Consider the following 23,325-nt stretch of genomic DNA (forward strand, 5'->3'; position numbering starts at 1 on the left):
CTAAAGACAGAACGAGAGAAAGGGAAACAGAGAAAAAGGGAGACAGCAAGATAGACAGAAAGAGAGAAAGGGAGACAGAAAGAGAGTAAGAGACAGAACGAGAGACAGAGAGACAGAACGAGAGAGAGAGAGAGACGGTAAGAGAAAGCGAAAGGGAAACAGCAAGAGAGACAGAGAAAGAGAAAGGAGAGTAGGAGAGACAGAAAGTGAAAGGGAGACAGTAAGAGACAGAAAGAGAGAAGGGGAGACAGTGAGAGAAAAAGTGAGCCAGTAAGAGGGACAGTAACATAGAAAGGTAGACAGTAAGAGACATAAAGAGAGGCAGTAAGAGTAAGAGAGGCAATGCAGTAAGAGTAAGAGAGACAGTAAGAGAAAGGGAGACAGTAAGAGAGCAAGGGAGACAGAATGAGAGAAAGGGAAACCGTAAGAGAGAAAAGGAGAGAGAGTAAGAAAGACAGAACGAGAGACAGAACAAGAGTAAGAGAGAGAGAGAGAAAGGGAGGCAGTAAGAGAGACAGAGAATGGGAGGCAGAAAAAGAGAGAAAGGGAGACAGTGAGAGACAGAAAGAGAGACAGTGAGAGAGAGAAAGACAGTCTCTTACTGTCTCACTTTCTCCCTTTGTCTCCCTTTCTCTCTTTCTGTCTCTCACTGTCTCCCTTTCTGTCTATCACTGTCTCCCTTTCTGTCTCTCTTACTGTCTCTTTTTCTCTCACTGTCTCCCTTTCTCTCTTTCTGTCTCCCTTTTCCCTTTCCGTCTCCCTTTCTCTCTTTCTGTCTCCCTTTCTGTAAGAGAAAGAATGTTTGAGACGAGTGTTAAATCCCACTCTGGCGCTGTTCTGTGCTGAGTTCTAATTAAGCATCCAGAGGGGAACACACTGAACCCAAACTAGACGTGGTAGAGAATAGGGCTGGGGCCAACAGACACCCAGGACCACTGTTACTATATCTCTCTCTCCTTCCATCTCTCACTCCCTCTTTCTCTATAGATGTCTCTTCATCCCCCTCACTAGCAACATTTCTGATTCACTCTTGCTAAACCCCCCTCTCTCTTTCTTCACTCTGTCAACTTTTCCCCTCAACCTCACAGACCCTGGGATCAGAGGGTTGAACGCACTGTCCCAGGCACAGATTGAAGCCGGATCGCGCGAATGCTGCTTCATTACAGCTTAGGCCTAACTCCTGGTTGATATCGTGGGCTACGGACAGGCTTTGAGAGGTATTCTCCAAAATTTCTGTAACACTTTAATATCTGAAAATGTCATATCTGACGGTCCACTTTGTGGTAGTTGTGTGTCTATGACTAACAGTTTTCAATAGATGAAAAGCACATTTAAAAAAATATATATTTAAAGAGACAATTTTACGTTATTGGAAAATGTGATTCCTCAGTATCAGACGGTTATATTTAGAGCTGTTGGATTGTGAGTCAGCACAATGCTTCAAGTCTCTACACTCTTAGAACCTAAAATGGTTCTATTCGGCTGTACACATAGGAGAACCCTTAGGAGAACCCATTTAGAACCTTTTCCACAGATGGTTCTACAAATATGTGTCTTTCCGTGTCTTCAGAACGAGTCCAACACTTCCAAATGGTCTGGCTAAAATGAGCTGTCAAACTGGCACATTCTCTCAGTCATCGAACAGAGACCATGCCCATGTTATTGTTGGAGACAGCTTGAATTAACCCACCAAAGCTCCATCGACCCCCCTCCGCCAGGTCCCACTTCAGTGATAATGCCCGAGAAGCCGGTGTTTGGTGGATATTGGCACGGGTGTTGTTAGGCCCGAGACGAAGTGTGCCAATATATCCTCCAAACTGTGCCAATATATCCTCCAAACACCGGCTTCAAGGGCATTATCACTTTCATACAACGGGTTACCAACATATTCAAACAATGATTGACATATTTTCATTAAAAACGTCATTTTGATTAATTTATTCATACTCTGTCATCCTTCCACAAGATATAGTGCCACAAATCTGGGGTTGCTACCCAAGCCGGCTGGTCGTTCGTTCTATGGGTTCGGTTGCCAGCGACCCAGTCGTTCAGTCTTTTTGTTCTGGTTCTTATCCCATGCTTGATAGCTAGCCAACTACGGCTAACTTACAGTCACGTCAAACAGTGCAGCCAGAATAACAACAGTAGTTGTATTTGCATTTGTTTATGCTGCTTTCTAGTGACATTTATTGGGATACATTCATAGCAATGAGCTAACGAGGCACATTTCACCTGGCATAGAAATTGTGCTCTCACATCAGGACACTTGTTCAGATGAACTAGCCACCTCCAGCCAACAACACAGCTACTGTAACACAATCACTTCAAATTGGAACACGAAAGACTGAAAACTAGCTGCACTTTGTTTCGTTTTTACCTTTTTTTCAATTGATATTTCTTTGTTTATATCCATAAAAACGACGGCAGCTGATTCATGATTTCGACTGGCTGAGAAACGCTGCCTGCCTGTCTGTCTCGTCCCGACACGTTCATTACTATGGGACAGCTGGAGATCGAATTTGAATATTGAAACAACGTTGCAAATGTCGGAGAGACAGACAGCAAGGTTTATACAAATCTCTGCTGTTGTAAAACTAAATGTTAGTCTAAAAGAAATGTGAGATAATGTATAGATGCTTTTTATAGTGAAGATCAAGTTTATAAATTGCCTGGCTGGGCTGATGAGACACTGGATTGCTCAGTCAGATGGAACACAGTATTTTAACGTCATAGATTTAGCTGGTGGTAACTTGTGGTATACACACCGGTTGGAATGCAGTTTTAACCAGCAATCGGGATTAGACACATCCGTTGTATAAATCAGTATAGACAAGGTAAATGTTTCCCCTAACTACGGATTACGCAAATAGTTAAGGTTTTGATTGACAGTGATGGGAAAATCTGTTCCTAGACCTGTGCCTAAGGTTGCTGACAGAGCAGACTAGTTGAATGCTACCCTAAGGCACAGATCTAAGATCAGCTTACCCTCCCCAGAGCCATTAGGCGGATAACAGACAGACTCCAGATCAGCGTCTAGGGGAGAGGTTTATCTAAAGCAGTGTTTTGCCATAGGCCACAGATCGCTCCCTGGGTCTATTACGGTTATCCGTTGGAATGGATTCCACTTGACCCCTCAGGACACAAACACATGCTTATTAATAGGCCTGGAAGTGTGTGTGTGTGTGTTAGAGTCGAGAGTGTATGGGGGTCATAGACGCCATCGACCCCCAGGTCTGTCTGTGTATGTTTGTATGTATGCATGTGTGTGAGTGTGTGTTTTTATCTTCAGACTCAGGCATTCATCAGGAATGGCCGTTTTGGCGTTCAAACCAAAACACACAGCTATCTCTGTTCGTGGATATGTTGAGGCTTGACTTATGCACGTTGTCAGTGAGAATATGACAGTATCGTCACGCTGCCTTTTATAAGGTTTTTTATTACTAGGTAACAAACCTGTCTCTCCTGATTCCAGAACCTGAAACAACAGAGAACTAACAGCCACAGTATCATGTTTGTTTTGAACACCAAGACCGTCACTGGACTCTGATCAAATGTTGTTTTAGGGTCTGAAAAGAAGAAGCCGTCACTGTATCAGCTGTTAAGCGTCAATGCCCACAAATACACACGCATGTCCGAACGAACGAATGTGTGCACACACCGAACACACACCCACATCCAACTTGCATTACCGTGTTGTTTGACAGGTGACTGGATACACTGAAGCTGATTCTGTGTACATCGTATTATGAAACACAGCGTAAATGTTTGTTTTTTTACCTTCATGGCTATGACAATATCCAGGCAGAATTCTGCCTCTGGAACCAGATTCAGGACAAGTTAGAGTTACTATGTAGTTGTTAACATTAAAATGTGTAATTCAAACATTAAAATGTAGATTAGAGTATTCAGAAATGGCTGAAAAAAAAAAAAAAAAAACATTGGCAATCTACTGTAAAACAGGTTCAAAACAGTTAGGTATACACAAACTGTACTTATGGCTCCATGTCATACAGCAAACCAAGTACGCAGAGCCAAGCCTGTAACAGTTGCTCTGAGATGAGACATGCCCTAAGGCCTGTGCTCATCTGATCACACACATATATTTTCCTTTAGCGCAAGGAATCACGCACGCACAAGCAGACACCTACACGCCGCGCAGGAACACACACAGGCCCGTAGCTGTGCTCAGTAGTGGGACTCCCAACGCAGGCCGTGCAGGGTGAGATAGCGTACTGTGACACCCTCTGTCCCCCCGCCAGGGAGGAGGATGAAGTCACTGGCTGCCTGTCGGATAGGCGGTAGACCAGCACCATGATCAGACGACTTACAGACTCCGATCAGGAAGGAGGGAGGAGGAGGGGGCAAAACAACAACCAAAGTTCAGGCTACGGTATAGACAAATGGTGTTCAGGGACAAGCATAAACTAACCCACTAGACAGCCTGAATTAACCCACTAGACAGCCTGAATTAACCCACTAGACAGCCTGAATTAACCCACTAGACAGTCTGAATTAACCCATTAGACAGCCTGAATTAACCCACTAGACAGCCTGAATTAACCCACTAGACAGCCTGAATTAACCCACTAGACAGCCTGAATTTACCCACTAGACATGATCAAAGGCCCTATAACCCACTAGAGTAGATAGATGATTAAAGTCACTATAACGTCCCAAAAGGCATACGATACAGTAGATCAACCACCCCACTGGTAATCCAATGAATACCACACACAGTAAAACAACCCAACCCCCAAAACACACTCTCTACAGCCCATCTCTGATATGCCCTGACATGTGTCAGCAGTCTGAGGAGGCTCCTGGGGGAGAGACTCCCCCAATTACCTGTCTGATTGACTGACTGACAGATTTGACAGCCATGTGGTTTGTCTCTGGTGGGACAAGGAGGCCATTCACTAACAGCATACTTCACACAGACATGCTACAGTAACTGACCTCTGTTTGTGTTTAGGTGAGAGTGTGTGTGTGTGTGTTTAGGTGAGTGTGTGTGTGTGTTTGGGTGTGTGTCTGTCTGGCCATCTGAAAATTTGACAGACAGTTAAAGAAATGTTTCTGTCTCTGTAGACTATCTTGGCTGAGACATCAGTTCACTGCAAATCAACCGATTTGACTTGGAATCAGACAGCAAGTGATTTGTATGAAGAGTAAAATACATGGGTAAATATAAAATATATAAAAAAAAAATAAAAAAATCTGTCGTAACCGGCCGCGACCGGGAGGTCCGTGGGGCGACGCACAATTGGCCTAGCGTTGTCCAGGTTAGGGAGGGCTTGGCCGGTAGGGATCTCCTTGTCTCATCGCGCACCAGCTACTCCTGTGGCGAGCCGGGCGCAGTGCACGCTAACCAAGGTTGCCAGGTGCACGGTGTTTCCTCCGACACATTGGTGCGGCTGGCTTCCGGGTTGGATGAGCGCTGTGTTAAGAAGCAGTGCGGCTTGGTTGGGTTGTGTATCGGAGGACGCATGACTTTCAACCTTCGTCTCTCCCGAGCCCGTACGGGAGTTGTAGCGATGAGACAAGATAGTAGCTGCTAAAAACAATTGGATACCACAAAATTGGGGAGAAAAAGGGGTAAAAAAAAAAATCTTAAATAAAATAAAAAGAGTAAAATATATGGTGAATCCTGGATTAGTGAGACAGAATCAGAGAAACAAGTTGTTATCTGTGTGAGCGTGTCTGTTTTAGTAATGGAACTAACACACCGGTTGCTCTGTGAGAGTGGTGACACCTCTACAGTCTGGTCATCTCTTGACTTCCATGGGAAATCTACATTCTGGGTGCAACAGTCAAACCAGACCCACATCTGTGACAAGAGGCTTTAAACACAAATATTACCATACCATTTCCAGGGCCCATTATGAAAAACAGTATTTTTCACTTCCAGGTGAAGAAAAACCATCTCATCACTTTAGGGTTCTGAGTGAACGGTAATGACGATATTGAGAACAAACGACAAATGCTTGAATCCAATTCAAGTCTTTTTTTACATCGCGATGGAAGGATCGTGCTCAGACGAAACACCAAATATACATTAAATCTTGTCATATACTGCCAACTTACACAACATGTACAGTTGAAGTCAGAAGTTTACATACACCTTCGCCAAATACATTTAAACTCAGTTTTTCACATTTCCTAACATTTAATCCTTGTAAAAATTCCCCGTTTTAGGTCCGTTAGGATCACCACTTTATTTTCAGAATGTGAAATTCAGAATAATAGTAGAGAGAATGATTTATTTCAGCTTTTACTTCTTTCATAACATTCCCAGTGGGTCAGAAGTTTACATACACTCAATTAGTATTTGGTAACATTGCCTTTAAATTGTTTAACTTGGGTAAAATGTTTCAGGTAGCCTTCCAAAAGCTTCCCACAATAAGTTGTGTGAATTTTGGCCCATTCCTCCTGACAGAGCTAGAGTAACTGAATCAAGTTTGTAGGCCTCTTTGTTGACACACGCATTTTCAGTTCTGCTCATACATTTTCTATTGGATTGAGGTCAGCTATTTTGACACAACTTTGGAAGTATGCTTTGGGTCATTGTCCATTTGGAAGACCCATTTGCGACCAAGCTTTAATTAACTTCCTGACTGATGTCTTGAGATGTTGCTTCAATATATACACGTAATTTTTCTACCTCATGATGCCATCTATTTTGCAAAGTACACCAGTCCTTCCTGCAACAAAGCACCTCCACAACATGACGCTGCCACCCCCGTGCTTCACGGTTGGGAAGATTTTCTTCGCTTGCAAGCCTCCCCCTTTTTCCTCCAAACATAACGATGGTCATTATGGCCAAACAGTTCTATTTTTGTTTCATCAGACCAGAGGACATATCTCCGAAAACGATGATGTTTGTCCCCATGTGCAGTGGCAAACCGTAGTCTGGCTTTTTTATGGTGGTTTTGGAGCAGTGGCTTCTTCCTTGCTGAGCGGCCTTTCAGGTTATGTCGATATAGGACTTATAGTATATAGATACTTTTGTACCTGTTTCCTCCAGCATCTTCACAAGGCCCTTTGCTGTTGTTCTGGGATTGATTTGTACTTTTCGCACCAAAGTACGTTCATCTCTAGGAGAAAGAACGTCTCACCTTCCTGAGCGGTATGATGGCTGCGTGGTCCCATGGTGTTTATACTTGCGTACTATTGTTTATACAGATGAACGTAGTACCTTCAGGCGTTTGGAAATTGCTCCCAAGGATGAACCAGACTTGTGGAGGTCTACAATTTATTTTCTGAGGTCTTGGCTGATTTCTTTTGATTTTCCCATGATGTCAAACAACGAGGCACTGAGTTTGAAGGTAGGCCTTGAAATACATCCACACGGCACACCTCCAATTGACTCAAATGATGTCAATCAGCCTATAAGAAGCTTCTAAAGCCATGACATTATTTTCTGGAATTTTCCTAGCTGTTTAAAGGCACAGTCAACTTAGTGTTTGTAAACTTCTGACCCACTGGAATGGTGATACAGTTTACAGACAGAAATAATCTGTCTGTAAACAATTGTTAGAAAAATGACTTGTGCCATGCACAAAGTAGATATCCTAACCGACTTGCCAAAACTATAGTTTGTTAACAAGACATTTGTGGAGTGGTTGAAAAACAAGTTTTAATGACTCCAACCTAAGTGTATGTAAACTTCCGACTTCAACTGTGCATTGGTCTCGTTCTCATTGATCAAGTACAGAAACAACTATTCTCATTGGTCAGGTACAGAAACACCTATACATTCTCATTGGTCATTTACATGAACAATTTGTGAAATGGTCACCATGGCAACATATGGATTCTAGATAATACTGAAGGTTTTGTATGCATTGGTACATCTTATCTTAGTTTTCCACACGATTTCCAAAGAGGCCCATACCATCCTGAGAAGGGTTAACTTGCACACAATGATCACAATACTCTTTGACATGTCCAGACAGAGAGAGAGGGACAAACTTGTTTTAGCCATGTAATCAATATACATACAGTAAAGCATAGTCAGTTCCCCATCATCATTTTGGCCCAATCTACAAGTACGCCAAAACAAACCTAATTTATTCTTATTACAGATACCGAAGCCAGTTTGCCGTATTCTTGGTAAATATTGAGTTGTGTCCAGCACAGCGATGCATCTAATTAGGACGTCACATTTATGAAATCTAATTAAAAAAACATGGATAGATTTTCAGTGGGGGAGATTGTAGTATACACTGAGACAGACAAGTGAGTGTGGTGGTGTGTTGTCTGCGTGTAGTTTGTGTGTGTGTGTGCGCGTGTGTTGTCTGTGTGTGCATGTGTGTGTGTGCACATGTGTGTCGTCTCTGTGTGTGTGTGTGACCTTGTGTTGTAGGGCTTGGCTCTGTATTTAGGTGGAACATGAAGCAGCGTGGAGGTTCTTATCTCCCCTGTCTGTTTTGGAGTGGAACACACATCGCCTGCCTGGAGGGATCGCTGCCTGGCCTGGAATGTCCTGCTGGAAACATCTATAATTGGCTGAACACGACAAATCAGAGGTCACCTGTCAGGATGCTGGTCAAACTCCACGCAGACAGGAAATGATGAGTTCAAAACAACTGGGAACTAAAAAAAACTCTCTCTGACTGGGCAACTAACTCGTAATTCCATGTCGGTAACTCTGGCCTCTTTCTAGAGCTCCGACTTCAGTATCACTTATGTCATGATTTGACCTCATTTTTCGAGTTCCCAGTTGCCTTGAACGCACCATGAGTGGAGATGAGATGGATAATAAGATGTTCAGTAGGTTTCTGGGAGACGTGTGGAGCCCGGAGAGATGAATGGGAAGGAAGATAAGATAAGGAAGACATTTGAAGGATATGAGATGTTCAATTCCTGTGTGACCAACTGACTTTCAAACCCAGGATGCCCATGCAACTCAAGACTGCGCATTAGCTCTGGCAGAGAACACAAGTCCTCAGGTTTCAGCCAAGTATGGTTCATTGAAATTACTTCACCGCAGTAGGTCTAACATATCTATATCTACGTCTGTCAAATATTGCCGTATATGATGTACTGTATTGCATGCAGCTGAAAAGTCAATCCACAATCAGTGTCTTTCTCCCTCAAACATCCCTCTTACTCTGGATTTCATTGGACTTTCCACTTGCAATATCACAAGACAGTGGTCCATATAAAACAAAAGCGACCCAAAAACTTCTTCAAGTGTGTTGGACATGATGAACAACGTAAATAATCAACGACATATTATGAAACTACCATACTCCTCCCAAAGATGTAATTACAGAACAGCCAATCTGACCTGTGATGAACAGTCAGCTTCACTGATAGGATCTCCAAAGTTTTGGCTCGGGCTGACCAAAATCTTAATATAGGAGTTGGTATTCTGTTGTTTTTGCTCTAGCCGGCTCCCTTAGCCAACGGCTGGTATGTCAGCTGAAACCTTTAAAAAATACGAGCCTCGCAGCCTCTCTGTCGTGTTTTGTTTGGCCAATGGGATAGGCAGCTTTCAATTGGAGACATCTAAGGCAGCATGTGATGGATTCTCTGCTCTCCACTAATGAAGCCCACGTCCATAATCAGACAAGGAGGAGGTTGACTGGTTGTGTAGGCCTTCCAACAGATGAGGAGGCAGCTGAGTCTATTGGGCTGATTGGTTGTGTAGGCCTTCCAACAGATGAGGAGGCAGCTGAGTCTATTGGGCTGACTGGTTGTGTAGGCCTTCCAACGGATGAGGAGGAAGCTGAGTCTATTGGGCTGACTGGTTGTGTAGGCCTTCCAACAGATGAGGAGGAAGCTGAGTCTATTGGGCTGACTGGTTGTGTAGGCCTTCCAACAGATGAGGAGGAAGCTGAGTCTATTGGGCTGACTGGTTGTGTAGGCCTTCCAACAGATGAGGAGGAAGCTGAGTCTATTGGGCTGACTGGTTGTGTAGGCCTTCCAACAGATGAGGAGGAAGCTGAGTCTATTGGGCTGACTGGTTGTGTAGGCCTTCCACTGGTTCATTCTACTGTATCTGCAGGTGAACCACACATTGGCTCTATTGTGGGAGGTAATAGATGGATTTTCACTCAATTGTCTCCTAAAGCACTTTGTATTGTGTTAGTGGTTTTACAAGTCAAGCACTACATCATGTGCTCTCTCGAGTCTGCAACTACATCATGTGCTCTCTCGAGTCTGCAACCACATCATGTGCTCTTAAGTCTGCAACTACATCATGTGCTCCCTTGAGTCTGCAACTACATCATGTGCTCTCTCGAGTCTGCAACTACATCATGTGCTCTCTCGTGTCTGCAACTACATCATGTGCTCTCTCGGAGTCTGCAACTACATCATGTGCTCTCTCGGAGTCTGCAACTACATCATGTGCTCTCTCGGAGTCTGCAACTACATCATGTGCTCTCTCGGAGTCTGCAACTACATCATGTGCTCTCTCGAGTCTGCAACTACATCATGTGCTCTCTCGAGTCTGCAACTGCATCATGTGCTCTCTCGAGTCTGCAACTGCATCATGTGCTCTCTCGGAGTCTGCAACTGCATCATGTGCTCTCTCGGAGTCTGCAACTACATCATGTGCTCTCTCGAGTCTGCAACTACATCATGTGCTCTCTCGGAGTCTGCAACTACATCATGTGCTCTCTCGAGTCTGCAACTACATCATGTGCTCTCTCGGAGTCTGCAACTACATCATGTGCTCTCTCGGAGTCTGCAACTACATCATGTGCTCTCTCGAGTCTGCAACTACATCATGTGCTCTCTCGGAGTCTGCAACTACATCATGTGCTCTCTCGAGTCTGCAACTACATCATGTGCTCTCTCGAGTCTGCAACTACATCAAGAGAATAAAGGTGAGGAAGGAAACTGGGAAATATTCCTATTAAACACCATACAGCTTTCACAACTTCATTTTGGAGGAAACAATTCCCATCTAACCACAGTAAGCCTTATTCCGAACACATGTTGAGGTTTGGTTGCCTTAAAATCAAATAGAAAACCTTGTTGTAGTTTCCGTCCGCCTCACAGACTATGTTAGGTCCCCAGGACAGGTGAGACAGTTCGGAGCATACAAGCCTTAGCTGGGAGAAAAATAATAAAACACATTATATAACTTTAATAGAATAATGAAATGCCTTGATGTTGAGAGTGTGTTGATGTCTACCACACAAATCACATTGCTTGAAAAGGAGGCATGTGGGACCTGGCGACGCCACTTTGTGTTTGTAGGCCTGCTTGTTGACATGAGTTCTTTATATCCTATAATTGTTTTGATTTACTCATCGTTGTCCTGGAAACGGGACAGTCTTTGGGCCAGGGTTCTGTGTGCACTCCTATCATCCACAGCATGTCTATAATCACGACCATGTGCTTCCCCATTCAAATGAACATATGGTTCTAACTTCCCCCCCCTATTTTGACTAATACATACCTGGGTTTCTGACTAGTAATACCCTAAAATGAGTTTTTCTTCTTTCATTTGCAACACATGAGGATGGTTTGGGAGTGGGGAGCAGAGAGGGAGGAATGTTACTGAGAATAATTTCACCTTGCATGCAACCCAGCTCCATCTCTCTTTACCCTTTATTAAATAGTCTGTTATAGCTGGTGCCACCATGATGTCTATATTCTCCTGTTGTTCTATATGTAGCTTCCGTTTTAGCCTCTCTATTGTTACACCATCTCTGTCATTACACCATCTCAGGAAAACAGTGAAGAATGGAGCCCCTACATCCAAAACAGATCAAACGATTTAATCAACTTCCTCATACATGCCTTTATCCATTCACTTAAATGCCACAGATATTATCAATAACTGAGAATACAGAATGCGGTCTATATCTTTCTCTCTTATGAGGTCTCTCTCGTTCCTTCCTCCTCTCCTGTCAGCTGAATCAAAGCTGTACACTGTTTTTCTTTCCACCCAGAGGATTTTCTGTCCTTGATAAAAAAAAATTCACCATCCAAAGCTCTTGTATCCATAATACAACACCTGGAAAAAGAAACTGTCCGTTTACCTCTGCTGCCCTCGGGTTTGAAAGCGCTAGGGGCCGTCTTCACCACCATGTGCGAGAGCTGTTTCTGAGCATTTTGTTACACATCTGATAATAGAATACACTGAAATGGATGAGCTCTCCTGCAGAGCTCAAGGCGAGGGGAGAAAGATTTACATTTCTGACAGGTTTTTTTTTATATTTTTTTATTCTTCCTGGCGAACAGCTGATGAATGAATAATTATGGCTTGGATTAGATCAATGTCATTATTTACGTAACAGAATCACATCGCATCTTACTGATACCTCAGAGACTATACTATAATAGGTCTGCGTACTTAGAGTGGGTAAAGTTGTCTGTCTGTCTGTCTGTCTGTCTGTCTGTCTGTCTGTCTGTCTGTCTGTCTGTCTGTCTGTCTGTCTGTCTGTCTGTCTGTCTGTCTGTCTGTCTGTCTGTCTGTCTGTCTGTCTGTCTGTCTGTCTGTCTGTCTGTCTGTCTGTCTGTCTGTCTGTCTGTCTGTCTGTCTGTCTGTCTGTCAGACCAAAGTGAACATTAATTCCAGGAAACCTTTAAGCTTCTTTAATGAAGTTAATAGATCTGTCTGTAGTGATTGATGTTTTGTAGGCAAAACCATCCCTCTTCTAATTCACTCACATTCATCCATGCTTTCCTACTTTATCAAACCACTAAAGATCAACCCACAGTACTCCCATGAGTGGAATGTTATAAGGCCATGGAATGACTCTCTCCACCAGAGCTGTGAGTGGCAGAAGAGCAGCTGGTCCATCACAGGGACTCTCATCTTGTTAATAAGCTGTTGGAGACTGAGGGCAGAAGCAGCACCAAATAACAGTGCCACCTCATAGTACATTCAGAGTGAACCATAGTATGTGTCCTCAGTGTCAATTCTCTCTCTCTCTCTCTCTCTCTCTCTCTCTCTCTCTCTCTCTCTCTCTCTCTCTCTCTCTCTCTCTCTCTCTCTCTCTCTCTCTCTCTCTCTCTCTCTCTCTCTCTCTCTCTCTCTCTCTCTCTCTCTCTCTCTCTCTCTCTCTCTCTCTCTCTCTCTCTCTCTCTCTCTCTCTCTCTCTCTCTCTCTCTCTCTCTCTCTCTCTCTCTCTCTCTCTCTCTCTCTCTCTCTCTCTCTCTCTCTCTCTCTCTCTCTCTCTCTCTCTCTCTCTCTCTCTCTCTCTCGGTGAGCATTGGCTTGGCGAAGGGGGAAGCCGAATACTTCCAAACTTACTTCAAAAAGTCAACTATTGATGTCCAGTCAACATGCAGGCAGCACTCTTGGCGTAGTACAGATTGTTTTAGCAACAAAGGTAATGATGCTGTATTTATGTCAACTAATCCTCCGTCGTCTTCAAGCCTTTCTCCGTTCGGAGGTGAGCGGCGGTTCGATGATGAATGAAATTTCACGGTTGAATTAGGAGCTTAAAACAACCACAAAGGAAACACATTCCACCTGCTGCCTATAAAGAAAATGCCCGGCCCTAGTTGTTAGTGTGTTTTTATTAACTCCTCGCTCTCATAGTCCCGATCAAATCTGAGATATAGCTTTTGGCAATTGTGTAGAGAGCACTTTTGTAAGATGAGAGCGCTTGCCAAGAAGTAAACAAATGCTTAGAACAGAACATTACTATTACCACTGAAGTATTACCCCTGTAACCATGGCGTCTGATCTCTGAGCTGCACACGGTCCTCTAGTAGTTATAGTTACAACGAGTTAGACACATTTGTCTGGAAACAGAGCCATTCATCAATAGGATGACATGAAGGGGACATCAACGTACATGCTCATACTGACATTTCATTAAATTAGTCCTCTTATCTACAGTCGTGGCCAAAAGTTTTGAGAATGACACAAATATTAATTTTCACAGTCTGCTGCCTCAGTTTGTATGATGGCAATTTGCAAATACTCCAGAATGTTATGAAGAGTGATCAGATGAATTGCAAAGTCCCTATTTGCCATGCAAAATGAACTGAATCCCAAAAAAGCATTTCCACTGCATTTCAGCCCTGCCACAAAAGGACCAGCTGACATCATGTCAGTAATTCTCTCGTTAACACAGGTGTGAGTGTTGACGAGGACAAGGTTGGAGATCACTCTGTCATGCTGATTGAGTTCGAATAACAGACTGGAAGCTTCAAAAGGGGGGTGATGCTTGGAATCATTGTTCTACTTCTGTCAACCATGGTTAACTGCAAAGAAACACGTGCCGTCATCATTGCTTTGCACAAAAAGGGCTTCACAGTCAAGGATATTGCTGCCAGTAAGATTGCACCTAAATCAACCATTTATCAGATCATCAAGAACTTCAAGGAGAGTGGTTCAATTGTTGTGAAGAAGGCTTCAGGGTAGAGGTCGACCGATTAATCGGAATGGCCGATTAATTAGGGACAATTTCAAGTTTTCATAACAATCGGAAATGACGATTTTTTTATATTTGTATATCTTTATTTAACTAGGCAAGTCCGTTAACCTCTTGGAACTACCCATCCCGGGTAGAGGTAAAACCTTGAAATCAGCCCTTGCAGAAAGCCAGTGTAGCACTATCTGTATTTCAATGTAAAGCATCTCTTTCATAATTCTTCCTGTATAATATAAGTATAATAGCCCTTATAACAAATCATGATAACATTGGATAGATAGATACATGTGCATGTGTAGCATGTGACAATAGCAGGATCAAGGATAGCAGGATGACGATCATTTGAAACAGCTTTGTAGTGATAAGGCAAAAACAGCAATGTGCACCCCTTTAAGAACACATTCTTATTTTCAATGACGGCCTAGGAACGGTGGGTTAACTGCCTCGTTCAGGGGCAGAACAACAGATTTTCATCTTGTCAGCTCGGGGTCGACCTCTACTTCAGGGCGCCCAAGAAAGTCCAGCAAGCGCCAGGATCGTCTCCTAAATTTGATTCAGCTGCGGTACCGGGGAACCACCTGTACAGAGCTTGCTCAGGAATGGCAGCAGGCAGGTGTGAGTACATCTGCACGCACAGTGAGGCAAAGACTTTTGGCCTGGTGTCAAGAAGGGCAGCAAAGAAGCCACTTCTCTCCAGGAAAAACATCAGGGACAGACTGATATTCTGCAAAAGGTACAGGGATTGGAGTGCTGAGGACTCGGGTAAAGTCATTTTCACAGATTAATCCCCTTTCCGATTGTTTGGGGCATCCAGAAAAAAGTTTGTCCGGAGAAGACAAGGTTTGCGCTACCATCAGCCCTGTGTCATGCCAACAGGAAAGCATCCTGAGACCATTCATGTGTGGGGTTGCTTCTCAGCCAAGGCAGTGGGCTCACTCACAATTTTGCCTAAGAACACAGCCATGAATTAAGAATGGTACCAACACATCCTCCGAGAGCAACTTCTCCCAACCATCCAGGAACATTTTGGTGATGAACAATGCCTTTTCCAGCATGATGGAGCACCTTGCCATAAGGCAAAAGTCATAACTAAGTGGCTTGGGGAACAAAACATCAATATTTTGGGTCCATGGCCAGGAAACTCCCCAGACCTTAATCCCATTGAGAACAATCCTCAAGAGGTGGGTGGACAAACAAAAACCCACAACTTCTGACAAACTCCAAGCATTAATTATGCAAGAATGGGCTGCCATTAGTCATGATGTGGCCCAGAAGTTAATTGACAGCATGCCAGGGCGGATTGCAGAGGTCTTGAAAAAGAAGGGTCAACACTGCAAATATGGACTCTTTGCATCAACTTCATGTAATTGTCAATAAAAGCCTTTGACACTTATGAAAAGGTTGTAATTATACTTCAGTATTCCATAGTAACATCTGACAAAAATATCTAAAGACACTGAAGCAGCAAACTTTGGGGAAATTCATATTTGTGTCATTCTCAAAACTTTCGTCCACGGCTGTAGTACTGGAGATGTGCATCTTTCCTTTTCAAGACGCCTCGATATGTATGTAGATACATGGGCTCCGATACAGGAACCATACGTTTTAGTTTGAAATGATTCAGTACGATTTGGTTTGATTAGAGAACGAATCGATGCGATTCGGTTTGATTAGAGAACGAATCGATGCGATTCGGTTTGATTAGAGAACGAATCGTTGCGATTCGGTTTGATTAGAGAACGATGCGATGCGATTGGGTTTGATTAGAGAACGAATCGATGCGATTGGGTTTGATTAGAGAACGAATCGATGCGATTCGGTTTGATTAGAGAACGAATCGATGCGATTGGGTTTGATTAGAGAACAAATCGATGCAATCGGTTTGATGCTATACGATGCACTAACATTTGTTGCATAAACACATTCATTTTCCATTCTAAATTATAATCAGCTACTGATGGAGCTCATGAGCTGGGTCTCTCTGAGCTGGATCTGTCTGAGATTACTTCTGTATGTGTGAATTATGTATGTCTATGGTGTATGTACTATGTAGGCACCTAATCTGAGCCATAAGAAAGGCAAGGTATCTACCACCCCACTGTCACTACCAGATTAGGGCCATAAAGGAGACTAGGCATCTACCACCCCACTACCACTAAGAGATTAGGACCATAAAGGAGACTAGGCATCTACCACCCCACTGCCACTACCAGATTAGGGCCATAAAGGAGACTAAGGCATCTACCACCCCACTGCCACTACCAGATTAGGGCCATAAAGGAGACTAAGGCATCTACCACCCCACTACCACTAACAGATTAGGGGGTCAATGTAGCATATGTTTTCATCCCCCCACTTTGGTTCTGAAATCACCATCACCCTAATAACTTGTCCTTCATGCAGATTAAGTGTTTGAGCTAGTAATGTATAAATATGTATTGTTTACAAATTTTCTATAACATAGGCAATGAAAATACAGTGCCTTGCAAAAGTATTCGGCCCCCTTGAACTTTGCGACCTTTTGCCACATTTCAGGCTTTAAACATAAAGATATAAAACTGTATTTTTTTGTGAAGAATCAATAACAAGTGGGACACAATCATGACGTGGAACGACATTTATTGGATATTTCAAACTTTTTTAACAAATCAAAAACTGAAAAATTCGGCGTGCAAAATTATTGAACAATAACCTAGCAAATGACATAGTCTGTCAGTCAACTAACAAATCCTAATATCAGGCAAGCCATTTCATCATTAGTATGCTGAAGGTGCCGATCAAATTTCAGGAACAGGCCACCTATCTCGCGTTGGTCAGGGCGCAGTTTAACTATGCTACTGGTATTGCCCCGGGGTTGTTCGGTCTGAAAAAAATAACTTGTAGATCAATGACTGTGAACACTGTAACAAGCAGTTTGACACTGAAGGAGCAGACGAAATCAGTGGTCACAAAAGATGATAGGTCGCCTACTTTCAGAAGGTAGAAATAATGTAACATGACCCCCTAAAAAAAATGTGAACCTCGATTCATTAGGTTTGAATCGATTTTCTGACCGATGCATGCTACATTTGGATCAGATTGGGGTCCGCAGACAGATTTTAAATCGGAGACCGATGCGTATTGGTGAATCTGTACATTCCTCTCTATATCCATTGACATTTCATCAATCACTCCTCGTTTGTAATTTTGTCTTTTCGTCATTATTTGTGTTATTATTTTTTACCATCGAGGACCACTTGGGAAACAAGCGTGTTAATTAATACGTTTAAGTGATATCCTCTGGGTCCACATTGTACATTTTGTAGTATATATATATATATATATATGTCTGTTACCCCAAATAAATTAAAATTCATTACATTTTTATCTACTACAGTATTAGAACAGTGGGTGGGTGCACTTAGTTGACCCCAACCCAAGATCCCAATTACCGCAGTGATCAAGTGATCTTCTCCCCTCGCTTTATTGGTCCAGATGGGTGTAATATTCAGTCCGTGGACCAATCATCCTCCTCCAAATCACCATGGAATTCACATGAAAGCAAGGCATTCAGGGAGGTGAACGTGCAGCACGCCAAGGAACAGATTGGAACAATACGGTTCTCCGCTGCAGGTGTCGGGAGAACCCACCCGTGCCAAACAACCTTTTCCCTCCTCCTCATCCTCTCCTTCTCCCTCGTTTGGCCAAATTAATGTAGTATTTCCCAGATTTCTATCAGGTAAAGCTGCATGTTTTCACATGAAAACCCTGTGAAGAATTACACTCGGACTGAACCCCCTTACAAATCGGTAACCGGAACGCTACCCAATCAAGATCTTTGATGTGGGGCCAGTGAGACTTGTTTGCAAGGGTATGAGGCTTGTAGTCTGTAAATACCTCTCCTTTATATAAAAGGATATCACTAATGGACAGTTCAATCTGAATATCAGGAAGTCAGTTCTTGGTTGAATTGTTTCAAGTCTCACATGACGGGAGTAATCGATCATTTGAATCAACCTGCTCTTGATAAATTCATATGATGCCATTCAAACAACAACAAAGCCGTTCTTGGTAAACAAACAGCTGTGGAATATTTGGCTGGAGAAATGGCACCTCTCTCAACTTCATAGATAGAGCTATGAATGCAAGGACTGGCTAGCCATGGGTTGAGTCTATTGGAGTAAAACAAGTCTATATTTTGCTTCTGATCGGGTACAACAGTTGAACTAACACTATGATGTATTTATAAGTTATTTTATTTTTTTAATTTTTTTTAATGGATTAAAAATCCATTAAAAATGGATGTAACAATCACAGATAGCCCCTTTAAGTGGTTATAGGAAAAAGCTGACTTGTATCTCCATACTGTAATCGACTTCATTTCCATCATCTGCATTGATCTGGAAGCAATGCATCTGGAGGCATTAGACTCGTTGTCCAGCTATTTTATGTCAGTGCAGGATTAAGGACATGAGACAAAGAGTGGAAACCATTTAAGACAATGGAGGTGCACCCATACAGTCCTGTGACTGAATCACGTCATCCTATGCTAACTAGTGGAGGAGGCAGTTTGCAGTATTCTGTCATTGCAGTGAAAGTTGTCCTATGAGCTACAATGGGAGAGTATAGGCATCTAATGCCAAACGTGTGTGAACGATGCCATCCTGTGGACTCCCTCAACACCTTGACAGACTTGACATGAAGAAGGGATCTAGCCCTCTTTTCATGTCTAACCATCTAAACAAGATACAAATGAAAGTATTTTTAAGTACAGTGGGGATAAAAATAATTTAGTCAGCCACCAATTGTGCAAGTTCTCCTACTTAAAAAGATGAGAGAGGCCTGTATGAGGGAAAAAAAATCCAGAAAAATCACATTGTAGGATTTTTAATGAATTTATTTGCAAATTATGGTGGAAAATAAGTATTTGGTCAATAACAAAAGTTTATCTCAATACTTTGTTATATACCCTTTGTTGGCAATGACCGATGGCAAACGTTTTCTGCAAGTCTTCACAAGGTATTCACACACTGTTGCTGGTATTTTGGCCCATTCCTCAATGCAGATCTCCTCTAGAGCAGTGATGTTTTGGGGCTGTTGCTGGGCAACACGGACTTTCAACTCCCTCCAAAGATGTTCTATGGGGTTGAGATCTGGAGACTGGTGAGGCCACTCCAGGACCTTGAAATGTTTCTTACAAAGCCACTCCTTTGTTGCCCGGGCAGTGTGTTTGGAATCATTGTCATGCTGAAAGACCCAGCCACGTTTCATCTTCAATGCCCTTGCTGATGGAAGAGGTTTTTAATCAAAATGTCACGATACATGGCCCCATTCATTCTTTCCTTTACACGGATCAGTCGTCCTGGTCCCTTTGCAGCCCCAAAGCATGATGTTTACACCCCCATGCTTCACAGTAGGTATGGTGTTCTTTGGATGCAACTCAGCATTCTTTGTCCTCCAAACATGACGAGTTGAGTTTTTACCAAAAAGTTATATTTTGGTTTGATCTGACTATATGACATTCTCCAAATCTTCTTCTGGATCATTTAAATGCTCTCTAGCAAACTTCAGACAGGCCTGGACATGTACTGGCTTAAGCAGGGGGACACGTCTGGCACTGCAGGATTTGAGTCCCTGGCGGCGTAGTGTGTTACTGATGGTAGGCTTTGTTACTTTGGTCCCAGCTCTCTGCAGGTCATTCACTAGGTCCCCCCATGTGGTTCTGGGATTTTTGCTCACCGTTCTTTTGATCATTTTGACCCCATGGGGTGAGATCTTGCGTGGAGCCCCAGATCGAGGGAGATTATCCATTTCCTAATAATTGCTCCCAAAGTTGATTTCTTCAAACTAAGCTGCTTACCTATTGCAGATTCAGTCTTCCCAGCCTGGTGCAGGTCTACAATTTTGTTTCTGGTGTCCTTTGACAGCTCTTTGGTCTTGGCCATAGTGGAGTTTGGAGTGTGACTGTTTGAGGTTGTGGACAGGTGTCTTTTATACTGATAACAAGTTCAAACAGGTGCCATTAATACAGGTAACGAGTGGAGGACAGAGCAGCCTCTTAAAGAAGAAGTTACAGGTCTGTGAGAGCCAGAAATCTTGCTTAAACAGTTTGTAGGTGACCAAATACTTATTTTCCACCATAATTTGCAAATAAATTAATAAAAAATCCTACAATGTGATTTTCTGGATTTTTTTCTTCTCATTTTGTCTGTCATAGTTGAAGTGTACCTATGATGAAAATTACAGGCCTCTCTCATCTTTTTAAGTGGGAGAACGTGCACAATTGGTGGCTGACTAAATACTTTTTTGCCCCTCTGAATAAATGTGTGAAGTTTCTTCGAAATGAGGAATGTTGCATTTTAAACATCTACAACTTTGTTCGTTTTTTTAACAATACCAAAGTCTAGATTAAAAGTCCCCCCTTCACCATAGTTTTACTGATTAAAACAAGTTTTTGTCAGGTTATGCTTTTCCACTTAGGGTGGTCATATGTGATGTGCATTTAGGAGTTACAAGGTTAATACAACTACTAGAATCACATGTGAGGATAATTTATTTACTCCACCATCCTGAGAGAGAACAGTGCAGTCCTCATGACAACATGCCAACTACGACTCTCTGGATAGGGGCCAAGTCTGAGACGCTGCTGTGTTCATGTTAACACACAGACGCACACAGCAGAATGGTTTTTTGGCCTGCAGACGTTTACAACATCTTTATTTACAACGAGCTTAAGAAATAAGATATGGGGATTCTCGCATCACCATTATAAACTTGAGTAAATTAAAAAAGGCTGCTATGACCGAATCAGACTTATCTTTACATTACATTCGGACTCTGTCATCTAGTCTTTGGCAAGAGAACCAGGAGACATGGACAAGATTCTGACGCATTTTACTGTTTTATTTAGTTCTCTCCGTCTCGGTCTCCCTCTCTATCCCGGGCCTGATATGAAAGAAGAAGGAGAAGGAGAGAGGAGAAGAAGAGAGGAGAATGAGAAGGAGAAGAGAGGAGAAGGAGAGAGGAGAAGAAGAGAGGAGAATGAGAAGGAGAAGAGAGGAGAAGAACGAGCGAGGAGAAGGAAAAAAAATGATTGGCTAAAGTTGAGGAGATTCCAGTTTGTTTGTCCGCCTCTTCCATTAATCTCAGACTACCACCACACATGACATAATGGAAAAGCAGTGAGGAGGAGAGGAGAGGAGAGGAGAGGAGAGGAGAGGAGAGGAGAGGAGAGGAGAGGAGAGGAGAGGGCTTCAGGAGGACTGAAGTAGGAAACGGCTGTATTTCTCTCACCGTCCCGTTCGTTCGTTTCGCAGGGAGTCCAGGGGGATACATCATTCTAAAAATACATGCTTATATCACTGGAATTCATCTTCAGACCCTTGTGATGCCAGTGGCATTTAAACTGGTTTGATTAGGGCTGTGAAGTTAAAAAGCAGAGCGTACAGATATTTCAACACAGATTAATCATCAGGTTTTATCTGGCGCAGGGAGGAACATACTTACCTATTTGCCTGGTACAGTGCCTTCAGAAAGTACTCATACCCCTTGACTTATTCCTGATTTTGTTACAGCCTGAATTAAATTGATCAAATAAAAAAATGTTCTCACCCATCTACACAAAATACCTAAATGAAAAAGTGAAAATATGTTTTAAGAAATTTTTGCAGAAAATATTCACACCCCCTGAGTAAATACGTTACATTCACCATTGGCAGTGATGACAGCAAGTCTTTCTGGGTGAGCTTTCCACACCCGGATTGTAAGATATTTGCAGATTATTCTTTTTAAAATTCTTCAAGCTCAGTCAAGTTGGTTATTGATCATTGCTAGACAGCCATTTTCAAGACTTGCCATAGATTTAACAAATGTAAGTCAAAAGGGTAACTGGGCCACTCAGAAACGTTCTCATCTTGGTAAGAAACTCTCCAGTGCAGATTTGGCCTTGTGTTTTAGGTTATTGTCCTGCTGAAAGGTGAGTTTGTCTCCCGGTGTCTGTTGGAGAGCAGACTGTAGCAGGTTTTCTTCTAGGATTTTGCCTGTGATTACTGTAGATCTATTCCGTTTATTTTATCCTGAAAAACTCCCCAGTCCTTGCCGATGACAAGCATACCCATAATAAGATGCAGCCTCCACTATGCTAGAAAATATGGAGAGTGGTACTCAGTAATGTGTTGTGTTGGATTTGCCCCAAACATAACACTTTGTATTCAGAACATAAAGATAATTTCTTTGCCACATTTTTGGCAGATTTAATGTAGTGCCTTATTGCAAATGATGCATGTTTTGGACTATTTTATTCTGTACAGGATTCCTTCTTTTCACTCTGTCATTTAGGTTGGTATTGTGGAGAAACTACAGTGTTGATCCCAGTTTTCTCCTATCACAGCCATTAAACTCTTTGCCTGTTTTAAAGTCACCATTCGCCTTATGGTGAAATCCCTGAGCGGTTTCTTTCCTCTCCAGCAACTGAGTTAGCAAGGATGCCTAGATGTCCGTAGTGACTGGGTGTATTGATACACCATCCGTAGTGTAATTAAAAACTTCACCATGCTCAAAGGGATATTCAATGTCTGTTTTTTTTTTACCCATCTACCAATAGGTGCCATTCTTTGCGAGGCATTGGAAAACCTCCCTGGTCTTTGTGGTTGAATCTGTGTTTAAATTTCACTGCTCGACTGAGGGACCTTACAGATAATTGTATGTGTGGGGTACAGAGATGAGGTAGTCATTCAAAAATCATGTTTAGCATTCTTATTGCACACAGAGTGAGTCCATGCAACCTATTATGTGACTTGTCAAACACATTTGTTCTCCTGAACTTATTTAGACTTGCTATGACAGAGGTGTTAAATACTTATTGATTCAAGACATTTAAGCTTTTCCTTTTTTATTAATTAAAAATATAATTCCACTTTGACATTATGGGATATTGTGTGTAGGCCAGTGACAAAAACAAGCTCAATTGAATCCATGGCAGAAATTATTATTCACTTTC

General features: G+C 42.6%; 1 protein-coding gene across 5 annotated transcripts in view; it reads right to left on the reverse strand.

Moving 5' to 3' along the window:
- The window catches only part of LOC110492813 (myocardin), a 195,336-nt gene that overhangs the window by 84,949 nt on the left and 87,062 nt on the right, over positions 1 to 23,325 (reverse strand). The window lies entirely within an intron of this gene.

This window comes from Oncorhynchus mykiss, chromosome 16 (assembly GCF_057628025.1).
Source record: "Oncorhynchus mykiss isolate SJ-2025 chromosome 16, ASM5762802v1, whole genome shotgun sequence".
NCBI classification, from domain to species: domain Eukaryota; kingdom Metazoa; phylum Chordata; class Actinopteri; order Salmoniformes; family Salmonidae; genus Oncorhynchus; species Oncorhynchus mykiss.